Here is a 27,146-nt window from a genome sequence, read left to right as displayed (position 1 = left end):
TATCCGGGCGTCACAGAGACCATCCCTTGCCCCGCTGATGGCGAGCGGGTATGTTCCTTACCCATTCTCATCTACGTGTTAGGGTTTCCGGTCCACACCTTCTTTAGGGGCCTCAACCACTTCTACCGCCTCAAGCTCGACCACCTCTCTCCCAATTCCATCATTCACACTTCGTGTTTCATCACGCCGTGTGAAGCTTTTATTGTGCTGCCGGGTGCACCTAGGCCTTTGGTGCAAGCTCTTTTGCGTCAAACTGTAGACCAACGTCATAGACGTGTGAGTGTGGCGGCGCAAACATTAGCAAGGTGGCCGACGTCAAGTACTTGGTCAGGGGAGACAAACAAGAACTGGCAGGAGGAATGGTTCTACATCCCAGATGTAGGACTTGAAGATCCACCTCGGACCAACATCGTCACCCCCTTCACACCAACTCCCCCGACCAGGTACCACTCTTAGAAGCCAAAAAGCACATCCCATTGTTTATGTCATGTGCTAAAAGCTGCCCTAGAGATACAGTCATTGGTGACGGCGAAGGAATTGTTGGCCCAGTCCGAGCTCAAGGTTCCGAGCCAGGAGCAGAATGTCAGAATCACCACTGGTATGGCACACTGGCTCTTTCCATTTTCTGCTCACATTCAACACAGAGTTATTCATATCGGCTTTGTCTTGTTGTGTTTTTCGAAGTGGTCGAGGAGCGCTTTGCCAAGATGGAGATGCAGCTCTGGACAACTCATCATCAAGCACAATATGCTCGGGAAGAAGCTCGGCTTGCCCGGGAAACGGCCTAGAAAACCGACATGCTCTTGAAGGAAGAGCGGGAGTCTGGTCAGACTACCCAAGAATCTTCCTCCCTCCTCCAACAAGATGTCGACAAGCACATCGTGCAGTACGACCAACTAAAGGTCGAATGTGACACCTTGGTCGAGTATCTCAGGAAGCAGGCCTCGGATCTGATGGAGATCAAGGTGTGTCAGACCAATGGCGAGGGGGTGGGGGTGAAGAAGACTACGTATATCATGGTCGGTAAGCCATATCTTGTGCAGTGCATTTTCGGACATCAACATTCGGCATTCTTCAGAGAGCTTCTCCAACCTGCCACAAATGGAAGCTATGCCCCGTAGTATGGGCATGATCGGGACCTTCCGGCTACAGTTCTAGGACGTCTCTCGCCCTGTGATTCTTGGAGACAAGCTCAAGCAGTTTGGGAAGTTCACGTGTTTGCCAGGCTGGTAATCAAGGGCATCTTCCGACGGCTTTGGCAGAGGAGGCCACCCCGAGGAATCTCTTCAACCTCGTCGTTCGCCTCCAAGGGGCACCTCTCCGGATTGGCACCTAGAAGGTGTTTGCTGCCCGGGAAGGAGTGCCCCAAGCATGGGCAATGCTCCAAGCCCACTACCACACGCTCATCCGCCCTATTGTGGAGGCCGACCCCTTGGGTCCCGACAGAAACTGGGTGACACCGAAGAATTAATTCGACGTCGCGATGGAGTGTGCCCGGCTAACCTAGCGGGACTACCTCCTGAATAGATAATAGAATAGATATGAGTAGTAGCGTGGCCTCGGAATGTTGAGGAAGTGATATAAAAAGATTAAGCCTTAACTGTTGTAGTTTATTTTGGATGCCAAATACAAGTTTGGTCTTAAAATAGTTGTACTTTTGTCGTGCTTTAACTTTACCTGCCTCCGATCTCAAACAGCATTTGGGCCAGCTTTCGGCGTCAACCCCATTGGCAACAAGGCATTGAGAAGTACTTCAGTGACCAACTTAGCCGGACTAGCAGAAACTTGGCTATTAGGCTGGTTGTAATGGTAGTATCATAACTAGTATCATGCATACCAACTAGGCAATTTTGATGAGGTGCCGTAGCATTAAATGAAGAAAGAGATGGTGGAGTATCATATCATGATACCGTATCATAATAAATGCTATGCTACTTTGTGTCATGTATGTCAATAAATAGAGTACTACATGATACTGATATATGATACTATGCATTAGGGAGATAGTACCATACAATAATATCATATGCATGATACTAGTATATGATACTCCCCATTACAACCAGCCTTAGCCAAAAGATACAAATTGAAGACCGTAGCAAAGAAAAATGCAACAAACCGACTAATGGGAAAAACACATAGGCTGGCTAGCAGCACGGATTAAAGTAAAGGCTTTAATAGCCTCCAAATCCGGCCCGGGGAATGAAATCAAACTTCCACGCAAAAAACAGACTTGGGTAAATTATTGAGCACGATAAATAAACAAATTAAATAGACACAAAAGCGAATAAGATACCCTGGATTGGGGGTAAAAAAATTTATTTAATTCACCCTATAACATCTGGATCGAGCTAAACAATAATCTAAACTAAGATAAAGATAAACAGAGCTAAATGTAAACAAGGGTTGGGCTCGAGTCTTCCATCCTATGCTTCCCGGAACTGATATGATCCATCAAAAGCCTGATGAAAGGACAAAACAGGTGCCATGTATGTAGAGTGCGCATCTCCAAACGGAAGTACGGTGTCATGTGAGTGTAGTTAGCGTCTACAAATGATGAATGTATTGTATTACATTGTAATTGTTAAAAAAAGTCAACTTTGCACTAAAAATCCGTACTTTTCTAAACGGGGGCAAGCTTTGTAAAATGGACAAATTTTACACAAAACAATGTCAACATTGACAATAGCAAATAAATATAATATATAAATGGTTTCCCGATGGACAAATTTTACACAGAGTATGCGTACGGCGCACTCATGACACGACCGGATAATGATCCCCTTGCTCCCCTCATATGACGTTTGAAGGCTCCACGCAAGATCAAAAATTTTGCTTGGCTCCTCTTTAAGGACCGTCTCAACACCAGGGCCAACCTTACCCACAAGCAGATCATCTCCACAGACATATGCCCTCGCTGTGCTATGTTTCCCGAAGACTCCATGCACCTCTTTATCACCTGCCCACTTGCCAGCCGGGTCTGGCAGTGAGTGGGTATCCTGCCACAGACGGACGACATCGACGACCTTTGGGATGTTCCTTTACCCCTTCACCTACCGCACAAGACTTGGCCAATGGTTCTCATGTCTCTCCTTTGGAATATCTGGGCTGCACGCAATGATATGCTGTTTAGGAGCATTGATCAATGTTCTGTAGTAACTTTAAGAGCTCTTATTTCTGACCTAGACCTATGATCACATCATCTTATGGTAACATGTGACAAGGAGGACGTCTTCTCGTGGCGTTCCTACCTCTGCACGTTGCGCCGTGCCTTTGTAATTCTGTGCTTGGTGCCTCGACGGCTTTTGAATAATATATTTAGGTCGGGAGCCCCCTCCCCCCTTACATTCTAAAAAAACATTTATTTACTATCATATGAGTATATATTTTCTTAATAAACTAGTTAGATTTTAGAAATCTAAACTTATGAAAAGAAATGCATATTTGTATAAGAACCGGGGACGTATAGTACATAAATAAATGCTTCTAAGCATCATTCGCAAATTGGTCCACGAAAGTCCCCAGATTATGACCCGATGAGCCGCCGTGTGCGATTGCTTCCTGCAACTTCGCCTTCCACGCCGCCGAGCTCGCCCGTATGGCTGCGCCCTCCTCCGTGTCACCCATGATGATCTCCAGGCACCTCGCGAGCTCCTCCGCTTCCAGAACCCTGTCAGCGCCGGGCGCGGCACGCATGCCGATGCCCCACTGGACGACCAGGCGCGCGTTCGTGTCCTGGTCGGACCACTGCGGCACGGCGACCACCGACGTGCCGCACGCCACGCTCTTCAGCGTCAAGTTCCAGCCGCAGTGCTATAACACCCTCGATGCGACTATATCTCCCACGTGTCGAGGCACGACTTAGAGGCATAATCGCATTGAAGGCATAAGTCGCAAGTTAGGCAATCTTCACAACATCCCATGTAATATAGATAATAAAAGGGGAGAAAACGTAGTTGGCTTACACTCGCCACGTCAATCAAGTACATAAATAACATTACATCATCCAAACACTCATGGCCCGACTACGGCGCCAAAATAAAAGATAACCCAACAAGCGACACGGCCCCAATCACCCCCAACTGGGCACCACTACTGATCATCAGGAAAGGAAACATAGTACCGTTGAGAGTCTTCGTCGAACTCCCACTTGAGCTCAACGCGTCTGCTGGAGCGGAATCATCAGGCCCTGCATCTGGTGTAATAGTAATCTGTGAGCCACAGGGACTCAGCAATCTCGCACCCTCGTGATCAAGACTATTTAAGCTTATAGGTAAGTCAAGGTAAAATATATGTGGATCTGCAGCAAGCGACTAGTATATATGGTGGCTAACTTATTCGCAAGAGAGAGCGAGAAGAGGAGGCAAAGCGCGAGCAAGAAACTAGAGAACAACCTGCGCAAACATTACTCCAACACCGTGTCCACTTCCCAGACTCCGCCGAGAAGAGGCCATCACGGTAACACACTCAGTTGATTCATTTTAATTAAGTTAAGTTTCAAGTTATCTACAATCGGACATTAACAAATTCCCATCTGCCCATAACTGTGGGCACGGCTTTCGAAAGTTCAATCCCTGCAGGGGAGTCCCAACTTAGCCGATGACAAGCTCTCACGGTCAACGAAGGAATAGACCACCTCCCAAGACGTTCCGATCAGACTCGGTATCTCAGTTCTTCAAGACAACTCCGACAATGGTAAAACAAGTCCAGCAAAACCACCCACTGTGCTGACAAATCCCGATAGGAGCTGCACATATCTCGTTCTCAGGGCACACCGGATAAGCTAAGCGTACGGGAGCCAACGTAACCCAAGTTGCTAAGGGACGGCCCCGCACGGTGCTCTAGGTTGGACCAACACTCAGGGGAGCACTGGCCCGGGGGGTTTAAAATAAGATGACCCTTGAGTCCGCGAAACCCAAGGGAAAAAGGCTAGGTGGCAAATGGTAATACCAAGGTTGGGCATTGCTGGAGGAGTTTTATTCAAGGCGGACTGTCAAGGGGTTCCCATTATAACCTAACCGCGTAAGGAACACAAAATCCGGGAACATAACACCGATATGATGGAAACTCGGGCGGCAAGAGTGGAACTAAACACTAGGCGAGAGGCCGAGCCTTCCACCCTTTACCAAGTATATAGATGCATTAAGATAACAAGATAATATAATGATATCCCAACAAGTAAATAAATGTTCCAATAAGGAACGGCCTTCAATCTTCACCTGCAACTAGCAACGCTATAAGAGGGGCTGAGCAAAGCGGTAACATAGCCAATCAATGGTTTGCTAGGACATGGTGGGTTAGAGGTTTGACATGGCAATTTGGGAGGCTTGAAAGCAAATGGTAGGCATCATAGCATTGGCATAGCAAAATAGCAAGCAAACTAGCATAGCAAAGACAGTAGTGATTTCGAGGGTATGATCATCTTGCCTGCAAAGTTGTCAGAGTTGACTGGATCCTCGAAAGCTAACTCAACGGGATCCTCATTAGCGAACTCGTCTCCCGGCTCTACCCAAACAAGACAAACAAACAACAAGGGCACAATCAACCACGTGCAAGGATCAAACAATATGATGCAATGATGATATGCTATGCGGGATGCGATGCGGGATGCAAAATGCAAGATATGATAGGAAATGAAAGAACCTTGCCTCAACTTGGAAATACAAGTGTGCCACTGGAAAGATGAGATGAAATCGCTTGAAAACGATATAAAGAACATCGGAATCGGAGTTATGGTTTGGAAATGGCAAGCGATTTAAATATGACACCGGTCTACGATTTACAGCAAGTAGCCGTCTAAATGCAAAGAGATGAACATGCTACAGCACTCAAACATGGCATAAGAATACATGGCAGGGATGCATTCAAGATTCTTAACAAAAGTCTAGCACTGAGCTACGGTCAATTCATCCATTAACAGGTTCAAACAAGCATGGCAAAAATGCATATGGCAAACAGATCTGAGACTTAGTGAAATTAACACTTGTCTGGAATTTCAGATCAGGTAACCCACTTCGGAGCAACAAAACTACATGCTACAGGACCTGAACATGGCAAAGTAAAGCATGTCATGGAGCTACTCAAAGAGCTTAACAAAAGTCCCTTAGTGACCTTGAGCCAAAAGGTATCAGAAAATACAATTGCAAGCATGTGAACATAGCAAAAACATAATCAGTTTTCAGACTTAGTGAAAACTGGAGCATGCTGAAACATAACTCAAGTAGGCATGTTTACGAGCTCGATGCACTCACTCCGGTGCAAGTCATAACAAGCTAATCATACACCCATTAATAAGACACAATATGCAAGCTAGACATGGCAAGAACAATAGCATAGCATGCACGGCTCAACTACAACATCATCGGCAAAATTGCAAACAAGTTGACAATCTGCCCAGATTCACAAAGTAGCAAAAGTAGAGCTCAATTGACTCAAGCTAGGGTGCTCCATAATTGCAAAAAAGACATGTATCGATAGAGCACTGCAAGATTAACAAAACATCCTTACTGATCATCCCCAAAAGAGGCACGGATCACTAGGAAACAACACGAACATATGACAACATGAGATAAACAGATCAAGGACTTAGTGGAAATGTTAAGTCCCTGAAAACAGAATTACCAAGTGCTCCACTTTGCAAGCTTGTGCTAGTCACCACACACATCACAAAAATACATGGGTTGCACCTCTGGAAAGATGACAAAGCCCTTAACAAAACATATGTAGAGCATCAGGGCATATCATGCACACAATAATCATGGCAAAAATGACAAAAGGCTAAATGGAGCAGCAGATCTGACAATTAACTCAAGTATCTCTCTTCTAAAAGCATTTCGGGCATCAAGATGAACTCAAATGAAAATGATGCAATGTAATGAAATTATGTACTCTCTAAGATGAACATTTTGATATGCTATATGCATGAATCGGAGCTACGGCTGCAAAGTTACGAGGCTATGAACATAAGCACATGGATCTGCGATTTTCAGGACGTAGAAGAAAAAAACACCTCCAGATCTAGGGTTTACTATTCATGGCACACAAACCGAGGCGATTCCGGCGAGGTGGCGGCTGCTCCGGCGAGGTGGAGTCGAGGGGGAGGTGAGGGAGAGGCGAGGCCGGCTCGAGGGGCTCGCCGGAGACCGAGCGGCGCAGCGAGACGATAGACTTGGCGGCGGAGGCGGCGGAGGCGAGCGGCTGCGGCGGCCGGGGTGAGATTCGGCCGGCGAGGTGGCGGCGCACGGCGGCGGGGCACCTGGGCGGCGCGCGGGCGGCGAGGTAGGAGAAGGCGGCGGGGCGACGTGCGGGCGGCGCGCGTGGATGGGCCCGCGGGGCCGGATGCGGGCTCCCGGGTCGGCGGCGGGAGCAGCGCGGCGGCGCCACGTGGCAGGCGTGGAGTGGCTGGCGGCGGCGTGTCCGGCCGGAACGGACACGTCCGGCGCGGCGTGAGGTGGATTTAGGGTTTCGGGCGAGGGGGATCCGGATTTTCGGGGAGAGGCTATATATAGGCATAGGGGGAGCTAGGAGAGTCCAAATGAGGTGCGGTTTTCGGCCAAACGATCGTGATCAAACGCTCTAGATGATGGAGCAGGTTTAGGTGGGTTTTGGGCCAAATTGGAGGGGTGTTGGGCTGCAACACACACGAGGCCTTTTCGGTCCCTCGGTTAACCGTTGGAGTATCAAACGAAGTCCAAATGATACGAAACTTGACAGGCGGTCTACTGGTAGTAAACCAAAGCCGCTTGGCAAGTCTCGGTCCAATCCGGAAATTTTTAATCCCCACACACGAAAGAAAGGTAGAAATGACCACCGGAGGAGAACGAAGCACCGGAATGCAAAACGGACAACGGGGAAAATGCTCGAATGCATGAGATGAACACGTATGCAAATGCAATGCACATGATGACATGATATGAGATGCATGACAACGACAACAACACACGGAGACAAAGACCCGAACCCGAGAAAATAAAATAACTTAACGCCGGAAACGGCAAGAGTTGGAGTACAAATTGGGAAAGTTACATCCGGGGTGTTACAACACTCCACCACTACGAAAGGATCTCGTCCCGAGATCTAGGACTGAAAGAACGCCGGGTACTCAGAACGGAGGTGATCCTCGCGTTCCCAGGTAGCTTCACGGTCGGAATGGTGTGACCACTTGACTTTGAGAAATTTGATTGACTTGTTGCGAGTCTTGCGTTCAGTCTCTTCAAGAATAGCAACTGGGTGCTCACGATAGGAGAGATCTTCTTGGAGCTCAATGTCCTCGAAGTTGACGGTGCGGTCAGGAGTCTTGAAGCACTTTCGAAGCTGAGAGACATGGAACACGTCATGAACATTTGCAAAGTTTGAAGGAAGCTCGAGTTGATAGGCGAGGTCGCCTCTCTTGCTGACAATCTTGAAAGGTCCCACGTATCTGGGGGCAAGCTTCCCTTTGATACCGAAGCGACGAGTACCTTTCATAGGAGAGACGCGGAGGTAAACATGATCTCCGATCTCGAAAGCCAAATCACGGTGCTTACTATCATAGTAGCTCTTCTGACGGGATTGGGCTGCTTTGAGGTTATCACGAATGACTTTGCACATTTCCTCTGCCTCTGTGATTAAGTCATTACCCAAAAGCTGACGTTCACCGGTTTCAGACCAGTTGAGAGGGGTACGGCACTTCCTGCCATACAGAATTTCAAATGGGGCCTTGCCCGAACTTGCTTGAAAACTGTTGTTGTAGGAGAATTCAGCATAAGGAAGACAATCCTCCCACTTCATGCCGAAGGAGATCACACAAGCCCTGAGCATATCTTCAAGAATCTGGTTGACACGCTCGACTTGACCGCTAGTTTGAGGATGGAAAGCTGTGCTGAAGCGGATGTTGGTGCCCATGGCCTTCTGAAAAGAATCCCAAAACTTGATGTAAAGATGCTGCCACGGTCTGAAGAGATCACTTGTGGAATACCGTGCAGAGAGACAATTCGAGAGGTATAGAGTTCCGCCAATTGAGCTGCAGTGATCGACTCTTTGATAGGCAGAAAGTGAGCCACTTTGGTGAGTTTGTCGATGACAACGAATATAGCATCATTGCCACGCTTGGACTTTGGAAACCCAGTCACGAAGTCCATTTCAATGTGGTCAAACTTCCATTCTGGAATGGCAAGAGGTTGGAGGAGACCAGCTGGCCTTTGGTGTTCTGCCTTCACTCTTCTGCAGACATCACATTCATTCACGAATTGAGCAATCTCGCGCTTCATTCGAGTCCACCAATAAGCCTGCTTAAGGTCCTGATACATCTTCGTGCTCCCAGGGTGGATGGAGAGGAGAGAATTGTGAGCCTCGTTCATGATCACTTTACGGAGGTCACCTTTGGGTACAACAATACGATCCTCGAAGAAGAGAGTATCCTTGTCATCAAGGCGGTAGCACTTGTACTTGGGTTGACTCTTGGCAATCCCAATCTTCACCTTTTTCACCATAGCATCAAGAAGCTGGGCTTGGCGAATCTGGTCTTCCAAGGTAGGAGAGACTTGAAGGTTGGCGAGGAAACCTTGAGGAACAACTTGCAGATTAAGTTTGCGGAAAGCTTCACAAAGCTCGGGTTGATAAGGCTTGAGAATCAGACTGTTGCAGTAAGCTTTCCTGCTCAATGCGTCAGCAATCACATTGGCCTTGCCTGGAGTATACTCGATACTCGGATTATACTCTTGAATCATTTCGACCCATCGAGTTTGCCTGAGGTTGAGATTAGGCTGAGTGAAGATGTACTTGAGACTCTTGTGATCAGTGAAAATGTCCACTTTTCTTCCCAATAGAAGATGTCTCCAAGTCAAAAGAGCATGCACAACTGCCGCCAACTCGAGATCATGAGTGGGGTAGTTCTTCTCATTAGGCTTCAACTGGCGAGAGGTATAAGCAACAACTTTCTTCTCTTGCATCAATACTGCGCCAAGACCTTGGAGAGAGGCATCACAAAAGACCTCGTACGGCTTGGATTCATCAGGCGGAGTCAGAACTGGAGCAGTGATCAATTTCTCTTTCAAAGTGTTGAAAGCAATGTCACACTCCGGAGACCAAACGTACTTGACGTGCTTCTGGAGAAGATTTGAGAGAGGCTTCGCGATCTTAGAAAAGTTTTCAACGAATCTTCGGCAATAGCTTGCGAGACCGAGGAAGCTACGGAGTTGCTTCACGTTCTGAGGAGGTTCCCAATTCACAATTGCAGACACCTTCTCAGGATTCACGGCAATGCCCTTGGCAGAGATGATATGACCAAGATAAAGAACCTCATCGAGCCAAAATTCACACTTGGAGAACTTGGCGTAGAACTGATGTTCCCTGAGCTTATCGAGTACCAAACGCAAGTGCTTGGCATGATCTTCCTTGTTCTTCGAGAAAACCAGAATGTCGTCGAGATAGACCAAAACGAAGTCATTGGTGTAGGCGTTGAAGATGAAGTTCATCATGCGAGAGAACGTCGGAGGAGCGTTGACGAGGCCAAAAGACATGACAGTGTATTCATATGAACCATAGCTTGTCCTGAAAGCCGTCTTGGGAATATCTTGCTCACGGATTCGAATCTGATGATAACCCATACGGAGATCAAGCTTGGAGAATACTTGGGCACCTTTGAGTTGTTCGAACAGCTCATTGATGTTGGGAAGTGGGTACTTGTTCTTGATGGTCTTCTTGTTCAATGGACGGTAATCAACACAAAGTCGGTCCGTTCCATCCTTCTTCTTCACAAAAAGAACACCACAACCCCATGGAGAAGAACTAGGCCGGATGAGACCCATTTTCTCTTGAATATCGAGTTGCTTCTTCAGCTCCTTCAACTCTTCAGGTCCGAGCTTGTAAGGATGCTTGCACACAGGTTCCGTGCCAGGCTCAAGATCAATAACGAATTCAACTGGCCGGTGCGGAGGCATTCCTGTAAGCTCTTCTAGAAAGACGTCTTGATATTCGCAAACGACTGGAATTTGCGAGATGGCATCGAGTTCACCCTTCTCATTGAGAGAAAACAGACAGATGGTATCGTCATTCGTGGCAAAGACAATTACATCCTCAGACGAATGAGTCAATTGAATCTGCCTGGCTGCACAATCAAGCTGAGCCTTGTGCTTAGAAAGCCAATCCATCCCGAGAATAAGATCAATATGCGAGTTAGCAAGAACCATTGGAGAAGCCAGAAACTTGAAATCACCCATCATGATAGAAACATCTGGGACTATTGAAGTAGCCCTCATAGACTTAGCCGGAGAAACCACTCCCATAGGTTTACCCAACATTTGTGAAACGAAGTCATGCTTGGAAACAAAAGATCTTGACATGAAACAATACGATGCACCAGTGTCAAAAAGAACTTTTGCTGGAAAAGAGTTAACTGGAAAGTTACCCATGATGACATCTGATGATTCCTCTGCCTGAGCTGCATTCAGCAAGTTGACCTTGGCGTGCTTGGGGTTATGCTTGACCACAGCTGTACTTGCCGATCTGACAGGAGGAGGAGGAGGAAGACGCCTCTGGTTCAAACACTTGTTGGCATAGTGACCCTTCTGTTGGCACTTGTTGCACGTGACCTCTGAAAGCGGACGGTGATACGGAGCACTCGATCTTGGAGCTTGAGACGAAGTCTTGTTCTGAAAGCCAGGGTTGGGTGGGTGGGAAGAACCACTGCCACCTTTGCTCTTCTGCTGATACGGCTGACGGAACGGAGGAGGAGGAAGCCAATACTTCTGCTGCTTGGCCACTTGAGTAGAGGAAGAAGGAGTAACATCTCTAACTCGCTTCTTGGAAGCATCACACCTCAACTGAGCAGCCTCTTGCTTCAGTGCCATGTTGTAGAACTCGTCGTATCTCAAGGGCTCAAAGAGAACAAGAGCTAGCTGAATTTCTTCTCTGAGACCACCCCTGAACTGGTATATCATGCTCTTCTCATCAGGACGTCCTGCTTGGCAAAGCGGGCGAGCTTCTGAAACAACTTGTTGTAGTCATAGACAGACAAAGAGCCTTGCTTCAGGTTGCGGAATTCCTCACGCTTGCTTTCAACCATGCTCTGAGGAATATGATGAGCTCGGAAATCTTGACGAAATTCATCCCAAGTGATAACACGTCCACCTCTGGAATCCTTGTACTGCTGGAACCATTCTGCAGCTTGATCTTTGAGTTGGAAGGAAGCGAACTTGACAAATTCCTCAGGCCTGACGTTACTGCACTCGAAATGCTTGCACAGATCCACAAGCCAATCGTCAGCATCGGTTGCCTCAACACAATTGCTGAAAGTCTTTGGCCCTTAGCAAGGAACTGGTTGAGTGTAGCAAAGTGATTCTGATTGTTGCCTTGGTTCCCTTGGTTGCCTTGATTGCGCTCTTGAAGAATTTGCATGATCAACTGTGTGTTTGCATTGGTTGCGGCCATCACAGCTTGCCATGCCTCCGGAGGAGGTGGAGGTGGTGGCGGATCAGGATTCGGAGTCGTGCGCATTGGAGGAGCCATCCTGAAGAGGTTGACCACCATTAGCACATTGATAGATAATATTGAAGCTGAATCCAACGGAATGAAAATTGCAACATATAGTCTTCACATCCGAACAAAATGAACGAATGCATTCCTCTTGAAATGGTCACATATCCATAAATTGAGAAGCCACGTAGAATTTAGGTTGAGAAATAAATCAACAAGGTACGGATCAAGAACGAATAATCGGTAAGAAATCCCAATCTCAAACCAATATCCGTGGAAGAAGAACTAGAGCTACAAGAATTCCCACCTATGAAACTCCCGAACCTTTCCGGTTATGCAATCAGGTGTTGGGGATACAGGGGAAGCATAATATCTCACCAAAACTAGCAAATCCTACATCCAGCTGTATCCATCCTTCAACACATAACCAAGAAAAACTTCGGAAACCATCTACCTCAACCTTCGAAAAGCATCCGTTATACAAGTTATGGCGATACTCCCGAACTCCCGCCCCAGTACTGGGTGGCGTCGAGGTTATCTCACCAACGAACTGCATAAAAGAGATTTTCGATGTCGGCGTACTAAACTCAGGTATTCCAGAATTGCAACGATAAAATTATGACAACAACACCACAGAGCTCAACTCCCCGGGACACTTCCACAAAACCCCTGACAGGAGGCACCAAGACAATGTTCTCATCATAAAATCATCGGAACGATTCCAAGATACCCGCGTGATCCTAAAAAAAATTGTGAAATTTGAGAAGAGAAGAGTCAAAACTCTACGTCAAGATGCCTTACCAGAGCGATGAGGAGACTGGGAAGTAAAAAGAATTCCTAAACTCTCCGATATATAATTCCTAAATGACTCAAAACATTTTTCTAGACACAACTCGGCCGCTAAAAACGATCAAGCAATGGGGCTCCTAAGGTTGGGGAAGGCTCTGATTACCAACTTGTAACACCCTCGATGCGACTATATCTCCCACGTGTCGAGGCATGACTTAGAGGCATAATCGCATTGAAGGCATATGTCGCAAGTTAGGCAATCTTCACAACATCCTATGTAATATAGATAATAAAAGGGCAGATAACATAGTTGGCTTACACTCGCCACGTCAATCAAGTACATAAATAACATTACATCATCCAAACACTCATGGCCCGACTACGACGCCAAAATAAAAGATAACCCAACATGCGACATGGTCCCGATCACCCCCAACTGGGCACCACTACTGATCATCAGGAAAGGAAACATAGTAGCGTTGAGAGTCTTCGTCGAACTTCCACTTGAGCTCACACGCGTCTGCTGGAGCGGAATCATCAGGCCCTGCATCTGGTGTAATAGTAATCTGTGAGCCACAGGGACTCAGCAATCTCGCGATCAAGACTATTTAAGCTTATAGGTAAGGCAAGGTAAAATATATGTGGAGCTGCAGCAAGCGACTAGCATATATGGTGGCTAACTTATTCGCAAAATAGAGCGAGAAGAGGAGGCAAAGCGCGAGCGAGAAACTAGAAAACAACCTGCGCAAACATTACTCCAACACCGTGTCCACTTCCCGGACTCCGCCGAGAAGAGGCCATCACGGTAACACACTCAGTTGATTCATTTTAATTAAGTTAAGGTTCAAGTTATCTACAACCGGACATTAACAAATTCCCATCTTCCCATAACCGTGGGCACGGCTTTCGAAAGTTCAATCCCTGCAGGGGAGTCCCAACTTAGCCCATGACAAGCTCTCACGGTCAACGAAGGAATAGACCTCCTCCCAAGACGTTCCGATCAGACTCGGTATCTCGGTTCCTCAAGACAACTACGACAATGGTAAAACAAGTCCAGCAACACCACCCGTTGTGCCGACAAATCCCGATAGGAGCTTCACATATCTCGTTCTCAGGGCACACCAGATAAGCTAAGCGTATAGGAGCCAACTTAACCCAAGTTGCCAAGGGACGGCCCCGCACGGTGCTCTAGGTTGGACCAACACTCAGGGGAGCACTGGCCCGGGGGGTTTAAAATAAGATGACCCTTGAGTCCGTGAAACCCAAGGGAAAAAGGCTAGGTGGCAAATGGTAAAACCAAGGCTGGGCATTGCTGGAGGAGTTTTATTCAAGGCGGACTGTCAAGGGGTTCCCATTATAACCCAACCGCGTAAGGAACGCAAAATCCGGGAACATAACACCGATATGACGGAAACTAGGGTGGCAAGAGTGGAACAAAACACTAGGCGAGAGGCCAAGCCTTCCACCCTTTACCAAGTATATAGATGCATTAAGATAACAAGATAATATAATGATATCCCAACAAGTAAATAAATGTTCCAACAAGGAACGGCCTTCAATCTTCACCTACAACTAGCAACGCTATAAGAGGGGCTGAGCAAAGCGGTAACATAGCCAATCAACGGTTTGCTAGGACATGGTGGGTTAGAGGTTTGACGTGGCAATTTGGGAGTCTTGAAAGCAAATGGTAGGCATCATAGCATTGGCATAGCAAAAGAGCGAGCAAACTAGCATAGGAAAGATAGTAGTGATTTCGAGGGTATGATCATCTTGCCTGCAAAGTTGTCAGAGTTGACTGGATCCTCGAAAGCAAACTCAACGGTCTCCTCATTAGAGAACTCGTCTCCCAGCTCTACCCAAACAAGACAAACAAACAACAAGGGCACAATCAACCACGTGCATGGATCAAACAATATGATGCAATGATGATATGCTATGCGGGATGCGATGCGGGATGCAAAATGCAAGATATGATAGGAAATGCAAGAACCTGGCCTCAACTTGGAAATCCAAGTATACCACTGGAAAGATGAGATGAAATCGCTTGAAAACAATATAAAGAACATCGGAATCGGAGTTACGGTTTGGAAATGGCAAGCGATTAAAATATGACACCGGTCTACGATTTACAACAAGTAGCCATCTAAATGCAAAGAGATGAACATGCTACAGCACTCAAACATGGCATAAGAATATATGGCAGGGATGCATTCAAGATGCTTAACATAAGTCTAGCACTGAGCTATGGCCAATTCATGCACTAACATGTTCAAACAAGCATGACAAAAATGCTTATGGCAAACAGATCTCAGACTTAGTGAAATTAACACTTGTCTGGAATTTCAGATCAGGTAGCCCACTTCGGAGCAACAAAACTACATGCTACAGGACCTGAACATGGCAAAATAAAGCATGGCATGGAGCTACTAAAAGAGCTTAACAAAAGTCCCTTAGTGACCTTGAGCCAAAATGGATCAGAAAATACAATTGCAAGCATGTGAACATAGCAAAAACATAATCAGTTTTCAGACTTAGTGAAAACTGGAGCATGCTGAAACATAACTCAAGTAGGCATGTTTACGAGCTCGATGCACTCACTACGGTGCAAGTCATAACAAGCTAAGCATACACCCATTAAGAACAAACAAAATACAAGCTAGACATGGCAAGAACAATAGCATAGCATGCACGGATCAACTACAACATCATCGGCAAAATTGCAAACAAGTTGACAATCTGCCCAGATTCACAAAGTAGCAAAAGTACAGCTCGATTGACTCAAGCTAGGATGCTCCATAATTGCAAACAAAGACATGGATGGATAGAGCACTGCAAAATTAACAAAACATCCTTACTCATCATCCCCAAAAGAGGCACGGATCACTAGGAAACAACACGAACATATGTCAACATGAGATAAACAGATCAAGGACTTAGTGGAAATGCTAAGTCCCTGAAAACAGAATTACCAAGTGCTCCACTTTGCAAACTTGTGCTAGTCACCACAAACATCACAAAAATACATGGGTTGCACCTCTAGAAAGATGACAAAACCCTTAACAAAACATATGTAGAGCATCAGGGCATATCATGCACACAATAATCATGGCAAAAATGACAAAAAGCTAAATGGAGCAGCAGATCTGACAATTAACTCAAGTAGCTCTCTTCTAACAGCATTTCGGGCATCAAGATGAACTCAAATGAAAATGATGCAATGTAATGAAATTATGTACTCTCTGAGATGAACACTTTGATATGCTATATGCATGAATCGGAGCTACGGATGCAAAGTTACGAGGCTATGAATATGAGCACATGGATCTGCAATTTTCGGGACTTAGAAGAAAAAAACACCTCCAGATCTAGGGTTTACTGTTCACGGCACGCGAACCGAGGCGATTCCGACGAGGTGGCGGCTGCTCCGGCGAGGTGGAGTCGAGGGGGAGGTGAGGGAGAGGCGAGGCCGGCTCGAGGGGCTCGTCGGAGACCGAGTAGCGCGGCGAGACGGCGGACTTGGCGGCGGAGGCGAGCGGCTGCGGTGGCCGGGGCGAGATCCGGACGGCGAGGTGGCGGCGCACGGCGGCGGGGCACCCGGGAGGCGCGTGGGTGGCAAGGTAGGAGAAGGCGGCGTGGCGACGTGCGGGCGGCGCGCACGGATGGGCCCGCGGGGGCCGGATGCGGGCTCCCTGGGCCGGCGGCGGGAGCAGCGCGGCGGCGCCACGTGGCAGGCGTGGAGTGGCTGGCGGCAGCGTGTCCAGCCGGAACGGACACGTCCGGCACGGCGCGAGGTGGATTTAGGGTTTCGGACGAGGGGGGATCCGGATTTTCGGGGAGAGGCTATATATAGGCATAGGGGGAGCTAGGAGAGTGCGGTTTTCGGCCACGCGATCGTGATCGAACGCTCTAGATGATGGAGCAGGTTTAGGTGGGTTTTGGGCCAAATTGGAGGGGCGTTGGGCTGCAACACACATGAGGCCTTTTCGGTCCCTCGGTTAACCGTTGGAGTATCAAACGAAGTCCAAATGGTACGAAACTTGACAGGCGGTCTATCGGTAGTAAACCAAGGCCGCTTGGCAAGTCTCGGTCCAATCCGGAAATGTTTAATCCCCACACACGAAAGAAAGGTAGAAATGACCTCCAGAGGAGAACGAAGCGCCGGAATGCAAAACGGACAACGGGGAAAATACTCGAATGCATGAGACAAACACGTATGCAAATGCAATGCACATGATGACATGATATGAAATGCATGGCAACGACAACAACACACGGAGACAAAGACCCAAACCCGAGAAAATAAAAGAACTTAACGCCGGAAATGGCAAGAGTTGGAGTACAAATTGGGAAAGTTACATCCGGGGTGTTACAAGTGCGTCACGAAGCACCCGACGATCGGATGCGACAGCACCCGCACCTGGTCGCACCACCCAACCACCATGCCCCGCATGTCGCCGGCATCGTCGAAGCCATCATCTCTGTTGTTCTTTCGCACCACCCACAGGTACGGCCGGCCGCTCGCGGCGAGGCCTCGCTTCAGCTCGTCCTTCTATCGCTTGCTCACCGCCGACATGCTCCCGAACGACACGTACACCACCGACCGTGCTGGCTTTGTGTGCAGCCAGTCCATGTAGCCTTTTTCGTCGTGCTCAAAGAGATCTCCTACTGCGTGGCGGTGCCGCCGCCGCCCACGGTGAAGAGAGACACCACGGCTGGCCCGACGGGGAACACGTCCAACTCAGGGACAGACGTGAGAGCACCGGCCTCTAATTCTTCCACGGTGTTCACTAGCACCTTGGCTTGCCTTCCTCCAGTGGTGCTGCCATTGTCGACGTCCAGGTCCAGCTGCTGGAACATCCCGCGTGTCAGATGGAAGCATTCCTACTCCTCAATGAGGAGCCGCGTTGGTTTATATTGATATGAGACAGGAACGGCCCCTGTCGTGGCTTACAAGGCAATACCGATCGATCACGATTCGGATGTTACAAGAGAGGAGGAGATAATCTACGAGAGAGAGAGAATAGAGTTTGTTGAGATTACAATAGGTAGTTCTATCTCTATTTCTAACACCCTCCCTTAATCTCAACTATCCTATATTAAGATTCCTCTTGAACTCCTCAAATGGTTTAATTGACAATGCCTTGGTGAAGCCATCTGCTACCTGATCTTTGGAGGGAATAAATCTGATGTCCAACTTCTTTTCTGCAACCCTTTCTCTCACAAAATGAAAATCAACTTCAATGTGTTTAGTTCTTCCATGGAAAACTGGGTTAGCAGAGAGATAGGTGGCTCCCAAATTATCACACCATAAACATGAAATGCGGTGTTGCTTAACACCCAACTCATTAAGTAATGATTCCACCCAAATGATCTCAGCAGTTGCATTGGCTAGTGACTTATATTCAGCCTCTGTACTTGATCTTGACACTGTAGCATGTTTCCTGGCACTCCAAGAAATAAGGTTAGGACCAAAGAATATTGCAAATCCTCCAGTTGACCTCCTGTCATCACTGCATCCTGCCCAGTCAGCATCAGAGAAGGCACTAACAAGAGTGGAGCTGGAACGTTTAAACTGGAGTCCTAGGCTTACAGTGTATTTTATATACCGTACAATTCTTTTAACAGCTGTCCAGTGTACAGTAGTAGGTGCATGTAGATACTGACAAACCTTGTTAACAGCAAATGATATATCTGGTCTTGTTAGTGTTAAGTACTGTAAGGCACCCACAACACTCCTGTACCTTGTGATCTCTTCTTCCTTTAGAGGCTCCCCTTCAAAGGCTGACAATTTTTCTGAAGAGGACAATGGTGTAGGTGAAGGCTTACAATCCTTCATCCTCATGCGAGTCAGAAGCTCAGTAGCATATTTCTCCTGATTCATTACTATGCCATCTAGAATCTTCTTCACCTCAATGCCCAGGAAGAAGTGAAGATCACCAAGATATTTCAAGGCAAACTCTGAACTCAAATCATGAAGTAGAGCATTAGTAGCACTTGATGAAGAACTGGCAACTATAATATCATCAACATATATCAAAACAAATATGACTGTGGTTGCCTTATTGTAGATGAAGAGTGATGTGTCAGCTTTAGATGCAACAAATCCAAGACACCTTAGCTGAGAGCTTAGCCTTGAATACCATGCTCTTGGTGCCTGTTTCAAGCCATAAAGAGCCTTATCAAGCTTACACACATAGTGGGGTGTTTTCTTGTTTTCATACCCAGGTGGTTGTCGCATGTAAACCTCCTCTTCCAGAACACCATGCAAAAACGCGTTCTGCACGTCTAGCTGTCTCAAGCTTCATCCCCTGGAAACAGCAATAGCTAACACAAGCCTAATGGTTGCAGCTTTAACAACGGGACTAAATGTGTCCTCATAATCCAGCCCATAACGCTGTTTAAAATCTTTCGTGACTAAATGTGCCTTGTACCTGTCAATCGAACCATCTGCCTTTTTCTTGATTCTATATACCCACTTACAGTCAATAACATTTTTACCTCGCTGCTCAGGTACAAGACGCCACGTTTTATTTTTCATGAGTGCAGAGTACTCTTCATCCATTGCATTTTTCCACCTTGGATCTCCAAGTGCATCTTCCAATCTAGTTGGCTCTCCTGCAACACATAACATGCCATAGCGTATAGTACCATCTGTTCTAATCTTTGGATTTTTTATACCTTTTTGAAGATGAGTTGTGACACGTGAGGCTGGCACCGGCTGTAGCTGAGCAGATGACTGCACCACAGAAGATCCAGATGATGCAGATTCTCTGGATCCACTTTGCGTAGCTGATCCGGACCCTGATTCTGTAGCCTCTGGTGTGTTCACGCCGGACTCTGGTGCCGCAGCCCCGCGTGACGCGGAAGATCCCATGAGTGTCGCTGTTGCCTGATTCGCACGCGTGGGCAGCCGCGGTCCCGAGCCGATCGCGCGAGATCCCGAGCCGACCGTCTCAGGCTGGAGACCGGTCGTGGTGGGCCACCCGCACGTGGGTCGCTGAGACGGCCCACCGCCTGGCGACGTGGCGTGCTAGCACTGGCCTCTGGTGGGCGCGCGATCCAGAGTTGATCACGGCGCGCGATCCAAAGACGCCTGACGCTGCGGCGTCACAGGTTGCTCCGGATCAACCTCGTAGTCTGCGCCTGCCTCTTCTTCCTCCAACACATGCAATATAGGGCCATTTTGTGCCAAATCTTGATCATTTTGAGCACCATTTGCTCCTGCGTTTTCTCCATGACCCTGCACAGGAATAGATGCACCACTAGGACTGGTTGAAGTGTCATATTGGTCAGTACAATCGTCGCCCCCTTGCTCAAAGTTCCGAAGGTTTGGGGGAAGAAGCAAGATTTCTTTCTTAAGAATGGCTCCAGTGTTAGGATGAAGAGAAGCAAAAGGGAAAATGGACTCATCGAAAACAACATCACGGGATATATAAACTCTGCCAATAGAGACATCTAGGCACTTTACTCCTTTGTGAATGGGATTGTACCCCAAGAAAACACATCGTTTGGAACGGAAAGCAAGCTTGCGCGAGTTGTATGGCCGTAGGTTAGGCCAGCATGCACAACCAAAGACACGTAGAGACTTGTAATCTGGACTAGTGCCAAAGAGACGTGTGATAGGGGTCTCAAATTTGATGACTTTGCTAGGGAGCAAGTTGATGAGATATGTGGCAGTTAAGAATGCTTCATCCCAGAATTTTAGTGGCATAAATGCATTTGCGAGTAGAGCTAGGCCTACTTCAATGACATGACGATGTTTTCTTTCTGCAGAACCATCCTGCTGATGCGCATGAGGACATGCAACATGATGAGAAATACCAAGTTGCTGGAAGAAGGAATTCAGTTTCCGGTATTCACCTCCCTAGTCGGTTTGCATGGCAATGATCTTAGTGTCTAGTTTTCTTTCAACAAGATTTTTAAAGTTTGTGAAAACTTGAAACACTTCAGACCGTTTCTTAAGAAGATATATCCATGTAAACTTGCTATAATCATCAATAAAGCTTACATAGTATGAGTATCTACCGACCGAAGTAGGAGCTGGCCCCCAAACATCTGAGAATACTAGTTGTAAGGGTGCAGTAGATATGCTAGTAGATACAGGGTATGGGAGTTGATGGCTTTTAGCCTGTTGACACGGATCACAAACCGACTCACTAATCTCATGAGAGAAGGGAAGTTTATTCTTGCTAAGAACAAATTTAACAATGACTGATGAAGGATGACCTAATCTACTATGCCACTTGGATGATGAAGGCTTGACAGCGACAAACGCTTGTTTATTCAATGATGATGACGAAGATATAAGTGGGTAGAGACCTCCCACGCACTTGCCCCTAAGCAGGATTCTCCTTGTGTCCAAGTCCTTTACCAAAAAGAAATAAGGATAAAATTCAATAAGGACACGATTATCTAAAGTAAACCGATGAACAGAGAGAAGATTTTGTGAGGCTTCAGGGGCATGAAGAACTTTGTTTAGATGCAAGGTTTTCTTAGGGGTTTTAACGATTGAATGACCAATGTGAGCAATTTTCATACCAGAACCACTCGCGGTGTGTACTTGATCATGTCCATCGTACTTCTCCTTGAACGTCAATTTGTCCAGCTCGCCGGTGATGTGATGTGAAGCACCGGTATCTGCATACCAGTTCGTGTCGACGCCATAGGAGTTGGTCACCATGTTTGCACTCTTTTCCTCGGGTTCATCTTCATCATACCTATGCCAACAATTACGAGCACCTCCTGGGTGATGTTTGTAGCAGATTTGACACTCTGAATAGTCATGTTCCTGCTGCTGCCGTTGTTGTTGTGGACGACCACGGCCACCTCTGCCGCCGCCGTGGCCACCAGACGGAGTCGGGGAAGGACGCCTGCCTCGGCCGCGGCCCCTGCTGTAGCCGCGCCACGCCCCCTGTAGGCCAAGTTTGCAGAGGTTTTGAAACCCCCATCAGGGCCATCGCCGAGCATCTCGACTCGCTGATCGAACGCCGCGATCTGAGCAAATAGGTCGTCAACTGTGATTTGATTCTTGATTGCGCCAATAGCTGCCACAACAGGATCATAGTCTCTGTCAAGGCCGGCGAGGACATAATCCACCATCTCTGGATCCGAGACGGGGCGTCCTGCCGCTGCGAGCTCGTCCCCCAGATTTTTCATCTTGGAGATGTAGGCGCTGCTGGACATGGAACCCTTCTTCGTGTTGGTGATTGCAATTCGCAGATTGGTGATGCGAGACTGGGACTGCGATGAGAACAAGGTGGTGATGGCAGTCCAGAGATCAAAGGTTGTCTCCTTGCTCGCAACTTGGGCGAGGATCTCCATTGACAGAGAGTTCAGAAGATGACTCAAAACCTGCTGATCCTTTGATATCCATTGTGCATACAGCGGATTGGGCTCCGTGGTGACGTTTTGTTCGTCTGCTCTTGCTGCACCGTCTTCGGTGGTGCGGCATCTGACCCGTCCAGAAGGCCGGTGACCTGCGCTCCTCGCAGGGCCGGCATGACCTGTGCTTTCCACAGGATGTAGTTGGTTTTGGTAAGTTTCTCGGATGGTAGGGCTCCAAGGTTGAGGGTGACGGTGGATGAGGACGACATGGCAATGGCGAGGGTGATCGGGAGGAAAGCTTTTGGCTAGATCGATGGGAAGTGGATGGCTCTGTATACCATGTCAGATGGAAGCGTTCCTACTCCTCAATGAGAAGCCGCGTTGGTTTATATTGATATGAGACAGGAACGGCCCCTGTCGTGGCTTACAAGGCAATACCGATCGATCACGATTCGGTTGTTACAAGAGAGGAGGAGATAAGCTACGGAAGAGAGAAAGAATAGAGTTTGTTGAGATTACAATAGGTAGTTCTATCTCTATTTCTAACACTGCGGATGTCCCCGAATGTCGCGACTATCCTGCCGTCCGTAAGGTTGGTGAAGAAGCTCGGGAGGTCACGGATCACCATCGGAGGGAGGCCCGGCATAGACACCGTGAACCCCGGCTCGGCAGCGTGCTCCGTCACGAGCCTCTCGTACCCATGGAAGTAGTGATAGTACACGGCCAGCATCGTGGCCGGCCGGATCCAGTAGAGCGCCCGGGGCACGCCGCGCTCACGGGCGACCTCGGCGGCCCACCACATGAGCATGGCGTACAGGACGCACGTGACGGGCCGGCCCCGCGCCGCGAGGCGGTCCAGCACCGCCGAGAAGGTCACGCGACCTACGCGGCCGAACACCTCCGCGTATCTCTGCACTTCGTCCCCGTCGCCAGCCAAGAGGCTGAAGCCGTGGTCGTAGCCCTCCGAGTAGGGGATGTAGGAGATAACACCGTCGTGGACCTCGTCGTCGGGGGACGCGATCGAGGGGAACATGCGACGGTGCGCGGACACGGCGGCCGAGAGCGTGACCCGCGCGCCCGGTGCGGCCCGCGCGAGGCGCTCCGCCAGAGCGCGCGCCGGGTTGATGTGGCCCTGGCCCGGGAACGCGACGACCAGGAAGTGCTGCGGCGCCATGGAGGACGATGGATGAACGCCGTGGACTTTGTCCTCGTCAACCTATGCCACCCGCTGGCTGCTCGAAGCACGCAGCGCCGCCGGAGTTTATAATAGAGTGAGGCTTGGCTTGGTTTGGCGCGAGGCGGCCGTCTCACGACCGAAATTCTCTCGCGACAGATGCTGTGCTGTGCTCTATAGGATAAGTACGGCGCGCTACCGCATGGTGTAAATTGTAATTGTGGCGATGTCATGGCTTGCGGTTGCGATGATTGACAAGTTGCCGTCAGAATGTTGGATGGGATAGGTATGCTTCACCTGCTCCGGGAATGCTACATATATTAGCCGCGAGCCACACGAGACGCGGCGTGGTTACTTGGAAATTCCTAGCATCTAGATCGTGCATTTTCCGGCTTGAACAATGACCATCCTGTTTTTCTCGTGACGAGGTCGCTAGAGGTCAAAATAAGAAGGGTGCAGCTCTGCTGGACATGATTTTGCATCATTTTGACAGCGAGTTTACTGTCTTGTTTCGTCTTTTTGTAGGAGTACTCCCCACTCTGACTTTTCGTTCCGCCAGTGATTGTGCTTTCGTTCCAAACGAAAGCGAAGGATAGGTGGCTAGGAATCCCCGCTAGCAGTTTCTAGTGGGTGCCTCTATATGCTGCTTACTGCAAGGCAAACCGTAGCCTCGCCGACAGTCGGTGATGGGCCAGTCCAGTAAAAAAATTAATTTTTTGTAACTTTTATTCATATTTTTAATTTCTATATTTCACAAAATTATATTTACATAATAAAATCAAAATAAGTATCTGAAAAATGTTAACATACTATAAAATATTAGTTAGAACAATTTAAAAAAATGTGGATAACTTTCATAAAAATGTTCATGACAATGAGAAAAATGTTCCCGCATTTCAAAAGAATGAATATTTTTTTTAAATATGTATCCAATTCAAAAATGATTGCATAATAAAAATATGTTTCATTTCATTAGAAAATCGTAGTGACATTTTATGGAAATATTCCCACATTCAAAGTAATGCTTGTGACATTTAGAAACACGTTCCCGTAGGTTAATGTTTATTTCCATTAAAAATGTACATGATATTTTAAATAAATAATCACATCTTTCCAGCAAAAATGGTTCGTGAATTTTTCAAATTAATTATAAAATGCAAAAAAATGTTTAGCTAAAAAATGTTTATTGCCATTATAAAAATGAAAAACATGCATTTTAAAAATAATACTGTGTTTTTCAAAATGTGTTCAAACCATGTATTAAAAAAAGTGTGCATGATATTGGAAAAATGCCCAATGTGTATCAGAAAAATATTTCACATGTGCTCTAAAAATGTACATTGTCTATTGAGAAAAAAATACAAATATGTTGATTTTTTTATAAAAACTGACAAAGAAACAAAAGAAAAGGCAAAAAAATCAAAGAACACGAAGAAAAGCAAAGTATGTAAAAGAAAGGGGGGAAAAGCAAATGACAAAACAAAGAAAGCTAAAGTAAAATGAAGAAAAAATTGTGAAATAACCAAATAAAAATGAAGAAAATCGAAAAGGTGCGAACCTACAGCGCGCAGCGAGTAACCGCACTAATGAGCCGACCTGCTAGTCATCGCTCATACGCGATTCATATTAGGAATCGGTACTTATGACATATAGCCCTGGCGATTTCGAGCGCCCAACTGACATGTATCAGTCGTTGTGATACATATCAGGTGATCGCCCACGCGATTAACACATGGCCTGTGGCCCAGGTAAGCAGATTCCTGGTTGGGTTTCAAACGGGGTTTTTTCCTCCATTGTTTGATGTGTATTAGAAAAATGTTTATTATATCAAAAACAACAAAAAAGGAAAAAGTTACAAAAAGAAAATTAAACCATAAAATGCCATACTTTTTTTGTATGGTAATACGTGTCTCATTTATATCATAAAGAACAAAGGACAAGTCACGTAAAGACCGACATGACAAAACTGAAAAGATAGCATCTCTGAGCTTAACACCAACGCCCGTCACCTGCCTCCAGAACCACCATAGCAGCCGCTGAAGAAAAGAATGATGAATCACCACCTCACCTGAACTCGACGCGGCTCCATCGCTGATATGCAGCTTTACGGACCTCCAAGGTGGCTCATCAACAGTGAAGCCCTTCCTGTTGAACCAATCAGACCGGGGCAACATCCCGGACACGCCATCGAACTCCAGATCTGACACCCCACCACGACTAAGACGCTGAAGGAGGAAACCATACCTGCCATCCACGAACCACGAGCCCAGCAGATGTTCTGTCTTTCAGATGTCGCCCATGCAGACCATAATCTGCATCCCCTCCACCCAGCAAATGTTCCGTCCTAGCAGATTATATGAATAAACTATGAATTCAAGAGCATTTGTTGAATTATATGAACAACTTTTAGAAAATCATGAGCATTTCTTAATTTCAATGAACAAATTTTGAATTTCAAAAATGTTCACTCGCGACTTGAAAAAGTTCGAATTTTAAAAAATGTCACCTATTGAAAAATTGTACTCGTAGATCCGTTCACCGTTTCTTATATTCCCGGAGATCCGTAACTCCGATTGGGCTGAAATTTTAACACGATCTCTATCCGGATATTAGCTTTCTTGCAGCGAAAGAAGGGCACCAACCGCCTTACGGGGTGACCACCAGGGTCAGGGGCGCGCCTGCGCCCCCTGCCTTATGGGCCCCTCGAGCATCATCCCGCGTTGATTTCACTTCCCAAAAATCACATATATTCAAAAAAAATCTCCGTCCATTTTTATCCCGTTTGGACTCCGTTTGATATGGATTTTCTACAAAACAAAAAACATGCAACAAACAGGAACTGGCACTGGGCACTGAATCAATATGTTAGTTCCAAAAATAGTATAAAAAGTTGCCAAAAGTATATGAAAATTGTAGAATATTGGCATGGAACAATCAAAAATTATATATACGACGGAGACGTATCAGCATCCCCAAGCTTAATTACTGCTCGTCCTCGAGTAGGTAAATGATAAAAAAGATAATTTTTGATGTGAAATGCTACCTAGCATAAGCTTGATCACATATCTAATCATGACATGAATATTAAGATACGAGTTATTCAAAGCAATAGTCTATCATTTGACATAAAAACAATAATATTTCAAGCCTACTAATAAAGCAATCATGTCTTTTCAAAATAACATGGCCAAAGAAAGTTATCCCTAGAAAATCATATAGTCTGGCTATGCTCCATCTTCACCACACAAAATATTCACATCATGCACAACCCCGATGACAAGCCAAGCAATTGTTTCATACTTTTGACGTTCTCAAACCTTTTCAACTTTCGTGCAATACATGAGCGTGAGCCATGGACATAGCACTATAGGTGGAATAGAATGGTGGTTGTGGAGGAGACAAAAGG

The 27,146-nt window shown here is 46.9% G+C and overlaps 1 pseudogene; it reads right to left on the bottom strand.

Moving 5' to 3' along the window:
• Nucleotides 1–3,486: 3,486 nt before the first annotated feature.
• Nucleotides 3,487–23,998, bottom strand: LOC123130547 (cyanidin 3-O-rutinoside 5-O-glucosyltransferase-like; annotated as a pseudogene).
• Between the last annotated feature and the right edge of the window lie 3,148 nt (nucleotides 23,999–27,146).

Source organism: Triticum aestivum, chromosome 6A (assembly GCF_018294505.1).
Source record: "Triticum aestivum cultivar Chinese Spring chromosome 6A, IWGSC CS RefSeq v2.1, whole genome shotgun sequence".
Taxonomy (NCBI): Eukaryota; Viridiplantae; Streptophyta; class Magnoliopsida; order Poales; family Poaceae; genus Triticum; species Triticum aestivum.
This window is presented reverse-complemented; position numbering and strand designations above follow the sequence as displayed.